Source organism: Sciurus carolinensis, chromosome 8 (genome assembly GCF_902686445.1).
Source record: "Sciurus carolinensis chromosome 8, mSciCar1.2, whole genome shotgun sequence".
In the NCBI taxonomy this organism is placed as follows: Eukaryota; Metazoa; Chordata; class Mammalia; order Rodentia; family Sciuridae; genus Sciurus; species Sciurus carolinensis.
The window spans coordinates 107,806,976-107,817,275 of record NC_062220.1 but is presented as its reverse complement, the minus strand read 5'-3'; the positions used below and the strand labels follow the sequence as shown (position 1 = coordinate 107,817,275).

General features: G+C 37.6%; 1 pseudogene; it reads right to left on the bottom strand.

Annotated features, from left to right (window-relative positions):
- Positions 1 to 7,656: 7,656 nt before the first annotated feature.
- On the bottom strand, positions 7,657 to 8,241 carry LOC124991388 (dnaJ homolog subfamily A member 1-like; annotated as a pseudogene).
- Positions 8,242 to 10,300: the final 2,059 nt, after the last annotated feature.

Here is a 10,300-nt window from a genome sequence, read left to right as displayed (position 1 = left end):
CCACAGGAGCCTGTGGTTTTTGAAATAAGGGTGGGTGGCTTCCTGCAGCTGCAAGGCCTGCTGGGAGATTAGATAGCCAGCCCTACCTCACCCCTTCCCTGCCTGCTCCCTGCAGCTTGGCTCTCGCAGCCCAGTCTGACGCTTGGCGTCCACAGCCCACAGTTAGAGCAAGGGACAGGCCCATTACCAGTAAAACAAATAATGGACAGATCAAATAAGTCCATGTGGCTAAAAGAGTGAAAAAGCATGGCAGAAATCTCTCTTAGGCTAGCCCTGCTGGGAGAACTGGGAAAGGATTCACCTTGCTTTGTGCATGCAGACAGTGATTTTAATGTTATGTAAATGCAGTCCATAACTCCTAATCCTCCCAAAATGCACTTGTCAGGGTTCTCTGGCAGCATAAGTTGCAAATGATCCAGATAATAGAAAACAAGCTTTTTTTTTTTTTTTTTTTTTAAACAAAGAAGGTTTGTGATTACCAGTTTCTAAATTTTTCCCCATTACAAATTTTAAATAGGATTAGCCAAGGTGAGAGGAACAAGGGCACAAGAGTGAGTGTCTGGGAAGGAAGCAACCATGAGTGCTCTCAGCATAGAGAGGGTGTAGGCAGCTGGCCTCCATCTTGGACTGCTGGAGAAGCCTTGAGAGGGAACAGGCATTCCTGATATCAAGGTATAAAGTGGCATCCCCTCACTCTGCATCATGCAAACAGACACACAGGAAATCAGGATGAGAGGCAAATGTCTGTCTTTCTCTAGAAAGATTGCTGCAATGAACTTTCTCTGAGGGTAACAGGACTTTCAACAGGGAGGGAACCCTGCGCAGGAAGCAGAGTACCTCCAGACATTCACAAACGTGAGTCGTTTGGTGTAGATCACAGCAACAAGGGCCAGTGGAGTCCTCAACACCAGGCAGTCTTGGAAGGAGCACAAGGTAGTGCAGCCTCCAGTCATTTGCCATACTGGCCTGGGCAGAGCCCTGTGCTGCAGCAGGAATTCAGCCCTGAGGTTGTGAAAGTAGAACATCCTCTCTGGCCTCCTCAAGAGTTTAATAACCTGAATATTAACCTATCTCTCCCGTGTTCTCTCCTGCCATGTATAGGATACTGGTCGGGGTAGTGAGACTTGCACCTCCAGAGGTGCCCTTCATCCAGGAAGGGAGATTGGAGTGTCTGGCTGCCTCTTCTTCTAGATTCCCAATCTTTATCCCAGAACTAAGCCAGCCAGACAGAAATGCATGTATATGTATCCACTCTTTGCCCCTCTGGGACCTTGCAATGCTTTTAAAATGTTTTATTTTATTTTTGATTGACACATAATAATTACATATATTTATGAGGCATGATGTGATATTATGATACATGCGTGTTGTATAATAATCAAATGAAGCTAATTAGGATATCCATCATCACAAACACCATTTCTTTCCCAAAAAACTACTAAGACTCAGATTGGTCTGGTTGATCTCTTTTTCCACCAAGGAGAGATGAAAGAAATAGCCACAAGGAGTAACTGTAATTTTTTGGCTACATTTAAAAAATCAGAGACGTTACTAAATAATGTTGTTCTTTATACTGCAATATCCTTTAAAACTCAGGGCCAGGGATGGTTATTTTATCTGATATCCTGCAAGATCCACTGTGACCAGACAGTGCAAATGGTGCAACTTGAAGCATTCCTCTTTGTCCTGACTTAAACAACCCAAGAAAACTTAAAGCTGCAGCCGCAATCAATTTCTGTGTTCCTGTCATGTTCTCTTCCATTCAATGATTCTCAAAAAGAGTTTTTCCTCACATCCTCCACCAGTCTTATGCCTTTATGTTTCATGTTCACTGATCACTGATTTCATTCTTAATGTACCTGGCTATTTTTTTTTTGTTCCAACTTGAGAACAATTTTTGGAAAAGGAGAGCTAGTCATAACTAAATATAAAAACTGGCAAAGTTGTATTTTGATGGGACGATGCTGGGAGTTGTGTCCCTTTGGCACTTTTGCCAATTTCCCATTTACACACTGTAGGTGGAGGTGGATGTGACTATCTTTTTCAAGGCACACAGAGATTCATTCTTAGTTCCACCAAGAATGTGGTATAGTCAGCCATTCCAACTATGGAAATTCCACATGGGTATAAAAGAAAATATGTTTGCTCTTAAAAGAAATAGTTTCAAGCCACCAATGAGTCATGGGCTACCTCTATGTTCTTGTACTCATCTTAATTAAACCTAAAACTTCCCTCCCCCTACACTGAGGCACCCACCTCTCCTTGTCACCTTTTATTCCTTGAGAAAGGCAAATCTGAATCAATCCGAACCTCTTCCTAACCCCCATCTCCATATTCTACAACAGAACCCATTTTTAGAGTGTCTTTCTCATTCATGTTTTCCTTCCCACATTCAATCCCAATCCTGTATGATCCTCTTTTCAGCCTCTCCCTGAGTCATGCTCCCTTTCCCTGATCTGCAGCTCATGGGCCCTTCTGGTCCTGGGGGCACTCCTCTGCCTCCATCCATAGGCCCTCCATAGTCACTGCTTGTCATCCACTCAACGATAATGTCTCCAGAGAGACATCTTCCCTGTCTATACAACCCACATTCGTCATTAACCCATTCACCCAAATCTTGATGCCCCATTATTCTGAGTGTTCTTTAGGATGCCTATCACTCTCTGGCATTATTTCTTTCCTTCCTGTTAATTGTCCATTTCCTCCACTAGAATGTAGGTGCCATTAGAAAAATCACCACAGCTGTCTTGTTCTTTTCATTGTATTTCATAAGCATTACTTGAGAACACTTAAGGAATGAATGAGTGAGTGAGTGAATGATTAGCTCACTTTAGCCAAGGGTCCTGAAGTTATTTTTCTGGGCCATTACAACAGCTCTCATTCCCTGCCCATGGGTTCCTTCCCTACTGAATTTGTCATATATGAGTCTGCTTAATATTCTTAGAATACCAATTGCCTCTTGACATTTCTTATAAGTTCCCCATATGAAGCACAGAATAAAGTGCCAACTGCAGAACTTCTTTGGAAGATAACCTTCATCTGGCATTTATCTAGATTTTCAGCATTGCCTTCTGAAAAACAATCTACCCTGTCTTAGAATTTCAACCAGTCATGCATCATAATTCTCCACCCTTCTTCATGAGAATCTCCCTTCATGTAACTCCTTCTTTCTCTTTTCAAGTGAGAGACATTCCTAAGCAGAATTTTTTTTAAAAATTCAGATTTGGATTCAAATCCTGACTTCAGGATTTACAATGTATGTTATCCTTCCCTATTTTCCCCCTTCAATAAAATACTACAGAAAAAAATGAAATAAGAAAGTATGCAAGGAGCACAGGACAAGAAGTCAGTTTTCTTATGTACATCTTCCATTTTCTACAAACATTCTCATGAGGACTAACTCATCGTTAAATCCCCCAAAAGCTTCCCTCCTCCTCTGTGATCATTTTTTTAGTGACTTTTCTTCAGCATTTGGTATATGCACACTTCATATGCCACTTAACACTCTCATCTATCACTCTATATCTCTGTATCTGTATCATCTCCTCAACTAAATATTATCCTCAAAAAAAAAACAGAGAACTTTTATTTTCTTTCTTTTTTTTTTTCTTTTCTCTTCTTTTCTTTTCAGCTTGATCTCCAGGAGGTAGTCAATAAATGTTTAATGCTCTCATCAATTCATTCATTCAGTATTTTTGCTGAGAGGAAGGTAAGATGGTAAACTCTGTGTAGAGGGTGCATATGAAGAAAATGATAAGAGATTTGTTCTTGGGACACTTATAATCCAAGGGGCTTTAATCAGCATTAAGATCATATTGTATAATGATGTTTCTCCTCTAGTGCTGCAGAGGTGAACAGGAATACACATGATTTGTGTCTCAACTTTCTTTTTTCCAGTGCTAGAACCCAGGGCCATGATAGGCAACTTAGCAAGCACCCTACCACTGAGCTTCATTCCTAGGTCAGTCTGTGTCTTATACCCTTATAGACTCAATTGTAAGAGAGAAACTGTATCCAAACAAAGATTAATCCTAATTTTATAGACATTTAGAATAAGGAGAAAGGAGAGAGTGAAGATGATGATGTCGAATGATAGAGTAAAAACAGGTTTCTTACTAGATTTTCAGAATGAAAAAGTTCAGGTGTGTTATTCTGAAATTTCCTGGATTGGCAATTATCTGGTAAACTTTACAGGTTAACATCTAGTTCATCTGGGTGGGGAGCACCCTGCCATGTCATTTTTGGCCTCTGTAGGCCTTCATGCTCAGTTCGTTTCCTGTTTGTCCAAAGTTGGGTGGGTTTGAAGCTATTAAATGAGAACCGAATCTAAAGATGACTCATTGGTTCACTCACTTAATCTAGGGAAAGCAAGAGGCAGAAGGACCCCATTTTCCCCTCCTCCCAGTCTGCTTTTGAATCATTGCATTGTAGCCAGGGATGATCAAAATTATTCTTAGAAATGTCTAGAAAAAAAGAAAAGTCAATTAATTGATTGAAAAAGCACAGTTGATCCAGCAGGCTCTAGGGATCTTTTGAGGGCCTGGAGATCTATTTCACAAAGAAGCCTATTCTCCCTTCTGCATGCTCATCCCTCACCCCTCAACATCATCCTGGGCTTCATTTGAACTATAGCTCCAAACAGAAACTCACTGAGAAGACATTTAATTCTTCACCACGTGGTGCACTCCTGCACAGGTGGATTCCATAATCAATCTTATTTTGGGCACTTCCATCACAGGATAGATCCTTCAAGAGGAAAGTGGAAGAGAAAGGGTAGGAGACGAGCATCTCTAGAGCCTAAGGTGTGCCAGGGGCCATGCACTGGCTTATGCATTCCCTTTAGAACCTCAGGAAAGGCAATCTCTATTCATGCTTTTCAATGAGACTCCGAAAGCAAAAGGTCCAAGCCTGAAGTATGACGTATGCTGCCTCCAAAGAAGGATAAAGTCACCAAGTATCATCAGAAATAGAGTCTCCAGGTTGCATGCAGTCCTCCTTCTGAGTGCTAGGGATCTGGGGAGTGAGGGATATCTATAAGGCAGGTTAAGTTAGTGGGTAGAAATCCATGGTGTTTCCTGAGCATTTCTGTCTTTCTGCTCTCTCCATTCAACATTAGAAACAGCCCAGGCACTGTGACTTTTCTTTTTTTTTTCTGTTTTCAAAGAATTTCCGGCCCCTTTAAAATCAGGACATTTTGGAAATCAGGCAACAAAACTTAATCATGATATTTCCTACCCAAATAGGGACCAAAAGTTCAGTTTTCAGATAAGCATTCAGCTTGTTGATACTTATCTAACCTAAAAGTTGAAGCATTTTGAGGTTCATTAGATTCTAAACCAGAGAAAGTGAGATACCTCTTTTTCCGATCTTTATTTATTTATTTATTACTACCAGTACTGCTATGATTTAGGAGGAGGGTGCTTACTAGTCTGAATTCATATTTAGTTGTTCCAGGAGCAAAGACTCTCCACAAGGAGCTCCTGGGAGGGGGAGTTCAAAATCCAATCAGTAAAAGATTGACTTATACATAGAACAGAGTGTCCTAGTTATCTGAATACCCACAGATACAGATCTCTCCCACACTGAGGCTACACATCAACAAGGGCTTCAACCAGGCACGCATCACATGTCAATAAAGCTTAAGCACGTTTATAAAGCAAAGTAATTGGCTCAGAGAGATGTGTTCATTTCTGGAACAGAAAAGCAATAAGACTAGAGGCTATTAAGAATGCCTAAGATTTCAGCATCAGGCTGTGGACATAGTCAGTGGTAGAGCACCTGCCTAGCATGCACAAGGCCCTGGGTTCAATTTCCAGTACCACACAAGAAAAAAAAAACTACCACCAATTTGTAGAATGTTTTATACTCTTCAAAATATTCTAATGCTCATTATCTTACTTGATTTTCATAATCATTCAGTGAAAAAGATAGAAGTGTCATCATCACCACTACCTAGCTAGAGAACTTTGAGGCTCAATCGTGTTGAGTGACAGTTATAAGGTTCTGAAGGAAGTGACCCAGAGCTGCAAGAATTGAAGCTCAGGCCTCCCTAAGGGGAGGGTGTGATCTGTATAGCTAATACCAACAGAAAAGTCCTAGGAAGAGCAGAGTGGGAACAGCAAAAAATGAGATCACAACCATGAAAACAGTAAGCTTAACTTTATGAAAAATATTTGAGCTTTGAGCTGTAAACTTCTTCCATCCCTGTTTTGGGCATTTAATATTTATGGAGTCTTGGGAAGGTTACTTAACTTCTCCAAACCTCAACTTCAGTATTGATAAAATGTAGGGTTTTGTGAAAATTAAATGAAATAAAGTATAGTAGATACCTCTAACATGGTAAGATTCCATCTTTAGTCCTCTTTCTCTAGAATGTACCAAAAATGAAGTATTCACATTTCTATAAATTGCTAGTCCTGATAAGCCAGATGTTTGTCCTCTCTCATCCTAAGATTCTGCAGGATGCTCACACTTCTCCTAAATTCTGTTATTTCACAAATAAAGAACTATGGGGATATAGAACTGAAAAGATAACATCCTTCCTCAGTTCGGCTCAACCCTTGCAGTTTATTTCCTTGTTGGAGTCTATGTATCATCTATATAGAGATGAAAAAACTATAGCCTATGGACAAAATATAGTCCACAGCTTTATATTTATTCTGTGAGCTAAGAATGTTTTTCATTTTTAAGTAGTGGAAAAAACTCAAAAGAAGAATAATATTTTGTGACATATAGAAGTCAAAGGGAATTCAAGTTTCAGTGTCCATAAATATTGTTACACAATCATACACATTCATTTATTGCCCATGCTTTTCTTTCTTTGATGCTACTACCACAGAGTTGAGTAGTTGCTCTAAAAGTCTCAACAATTTAATTAACTGATTCCTTGATCCCTGATCTATATTTCATCCTAAATTGTGCTACAAGAGTGCCGGGTGCTTAATGCAATCATTGCACATAGTATTCTTTCTGCTTGCTTTAGGTTTAGCTTGTTCTTCATTGTCTAATTTCTTAAGCTAGATACTTTAGTTATTGATCAGAGACATTGTTCCTTTATGATATAGACGTTCACATGTAAACTTCCCTGCAAGCACTGTTTGAATTGCATCCCATTAATTTCAATATGCTGTGTTCCATTTTAATTCAACTTAAAACATTTCTGACCCACTAGTGATTTAGTATTATTTTATTTCCAAATATTTGGACCTTTCCCAGATTTCTTTCTATTGTTTTTGTTTGTTTGTTTGTTTTGTTTTTTACGAATTAAGTTTTCTTTTTCTGATTGCCAGTTAAATACAGTTTTAATTTTATAGCTTAACAATGAAGAAACATACACTGAAATCAACACATATACCTAGTATGTCTACATACATGGCTGATATCAATTACAAGGTATGGTCTAACAGATGCTAGGAGAACTTTTTTAAATGTAGTTTTTACAGGTATTAAACAACTTCTTGCACACTGAAGTCATCATACATATAGGGCAAAGTCTGAGCATTTATATTTGCATTTATTCTTCATTTAACTTTTAAAACTGTAATTGAACACTAAAACAAAAAGAATAGCAAGTAGTGAGCATATTATGATTATAGTCCTTCACTCATTCACCACTGCATATAAAATGCCTACAGTGAGTGTTATTCACTGGCCCCATTAAGAGGTTTGACAGGGAACACCACCTCTGGGATGATGTTCATCATCCTCATATGCTTCTCCATTATAATGGTGCCGTCTTTCCTGATTTGGATCAAAGTCCACCAGTTCTACCTGATCTATTTCATCAGTCTCTTCTACTTCTTTCCTCTCATGTGGGACGTTTTCCAGCAAAGAGTTTGTCAGGAGAGAGAAAGCCATTTTCAGGAAAGTTTACCATAAACTCAATGATTAAGCGACCCTTTTCATATGGTCTACGATAAATTGGCATGTCTTCATTTAGCACACACTTTTTATCTCCATGCCTGAGACAATCTGACCTGGATGAGAGGTAATGACTATGGTTTGATTTTCAAGAGTGGATATTGGCTTCTGTAAGCCACATAATGCTTCCACCAGCTGTACGTCCATATATATGAAAAGGTCTTCTCCTCGTCCAGTAAAAACAGTGTGGTACTTCTTCTGACCTAACACAATGATAATATCTCTTGGTTCCAGTCCTGACTCTTGATCTCCTTCACTCCTTCTCACTGAGCATTCTGGAAAGTTCCCTCTTTCTATTGTTGATCTCTCATTTAATTCCATTGTGGTCAGAGAATATATATTTACATGAATTCAATCTTTTAAATTTATTGAGAATATTTCTTGGTCTCCAAATACGTTTTCTTTCCTGGTTTTTCTATACTTTATTTAACTCTTCAGACATTCACATTTTATCTACACATATACATTTTCTTTAAAATTGTTCTCTAAAATCGTTCTTGGGAAAGGACTACATCTTATTATTCTATGTCCTGTGGCAGTGGCTTTACCTGAAACCACGAGCTATTTCAGAATCACCCAAGGGCTTTTATGGAAAGAATGTTCCATGAGCAATTGAAAGTCGGTGGAGTGTTTTACAAATGTCAGTCAGTGGAGAATGTTCATTTTGTATGTTCTTCCTAAATTTAGACCATTTGTTCTGCAAATTATTGAGAAAAGTGTTGACATTTCCAACTATTATTGATGAATTATGTACTTTTTTCAATTCAGTCAATGTTTGCTTCATTTTTCCCTCTTTCTTCTTAAGTGCATACACATTTGGCTCTTTTTAAAGTGTTTATCTTCCTGTTGTGTTGACATTTTTTATCATTAGAAGGTATCTCTTCTGGTTTTAACATAATAGTTTTGTTTTTAGGTTTATTATATCTCTAATTACTATAGCTTCAGTTCTCTATGGTTACTGTTTTGCATTATATATCTTTATCATTATTTTTATTTCAAGAACTGTGTCTTTAAGGTGCATATCCTGGAGACTACATATTTTTGGGACTTCCTTTTCTTATTCAGTCAGATACTTGATACTTTTTGAATGGGGGATTTAGTCCATTTATATTTAATGTAATTCTTGAAATGGATGGATTATGCCTATCAGCTTTAAAAATGTTTTCTATTTGTCTCATGTCTTTTTTGACTTTCATTCCTCCTTTACTACATTCTTTAGTGTGAGATAAATGTTATAAGTTTACTATTTTAAATCTTCTCATTTTTAAAACTATATTAAAACTTTTTCTTAATAGTTGTACTAGAGATTTCAATATAGTTCTCATCACCATCTACTTCAGAGAGAAACTTAGCTTCAAAACATGCACTTTACCTCACCTCTCATTGAAGCCAAAATGTCACGTATTTTATAATTATATTGGTTATTAATCTAAGGCTATAACATTTAAATTATTGCTTATGCAATCTTGTTTTTTTAAAGTTAATAAAAGAATTGAGAAAATATGTTTATTCAGTGTATTATATTTACCTACACATTCACTATTTCCAGTGCTCATTATTTTATCTTGTGGATTGCAATTACTGTTGGTGCTATTTTTTTTCATTCTGAAGGAGTTCATGTGAGCAGATGTCTGCCAACATATTCTCTCAGTCTTTGTTTATTCAGGAAAGTTTTTATTTTTTCTTCACTTGTGAAAGATAGTTTTGTTGAACACATAATTCATTTTTGACAGTTTTTTTCTTAATGTGTGTTTCTTTGTGTGTATGTGTGGTACTAGGGATTGAACTCAGGGTTACTCTACCACTGAGCAATATCTCCAACTACTTTTGCTTTACATTTTGAGACAGGGCGTTGCTAAATTGCCCAGGTTGGCCATGAAACACCATCCTTCTGCCTCAGGGTCCTGAGTACTTAGAATCACAAACATGTACCACAAAACCCAGGCTCTTTTAGCACTTTGGTTATGTCATCCCACTGATGGAGGGCCTCCTTTGTTTCTGATGGGAAGACAGCCTTGGTTGTATTATTTTCATGATAAATCATTTTCTTTTGGTGTTGCTTTTTCTCTTTGTTAAAAATGTAATAAAGATGTATTTAGGAATGACTCTCTTAGTGTTTGTCCAGCTTGAAGTCATTAAACTTCTTCTATTTGTAGATTATTATTTTTGTATCAAATTTGAGAACTTTTCATCTCTATGTCTTCAAATCATTTTTATTCCTCTCTCTCTCTCTCTTATTCTTGTGGAGCACCCTTTACTCATATATTCATACACCTGATGATGTACCATAGGTATTTGAGGATTCTTCATGTTTATTCAACATTTTCTCTTTATTTTTCATAATAAATACTTTCTATAAATACATTTTCAATGTTGCTTA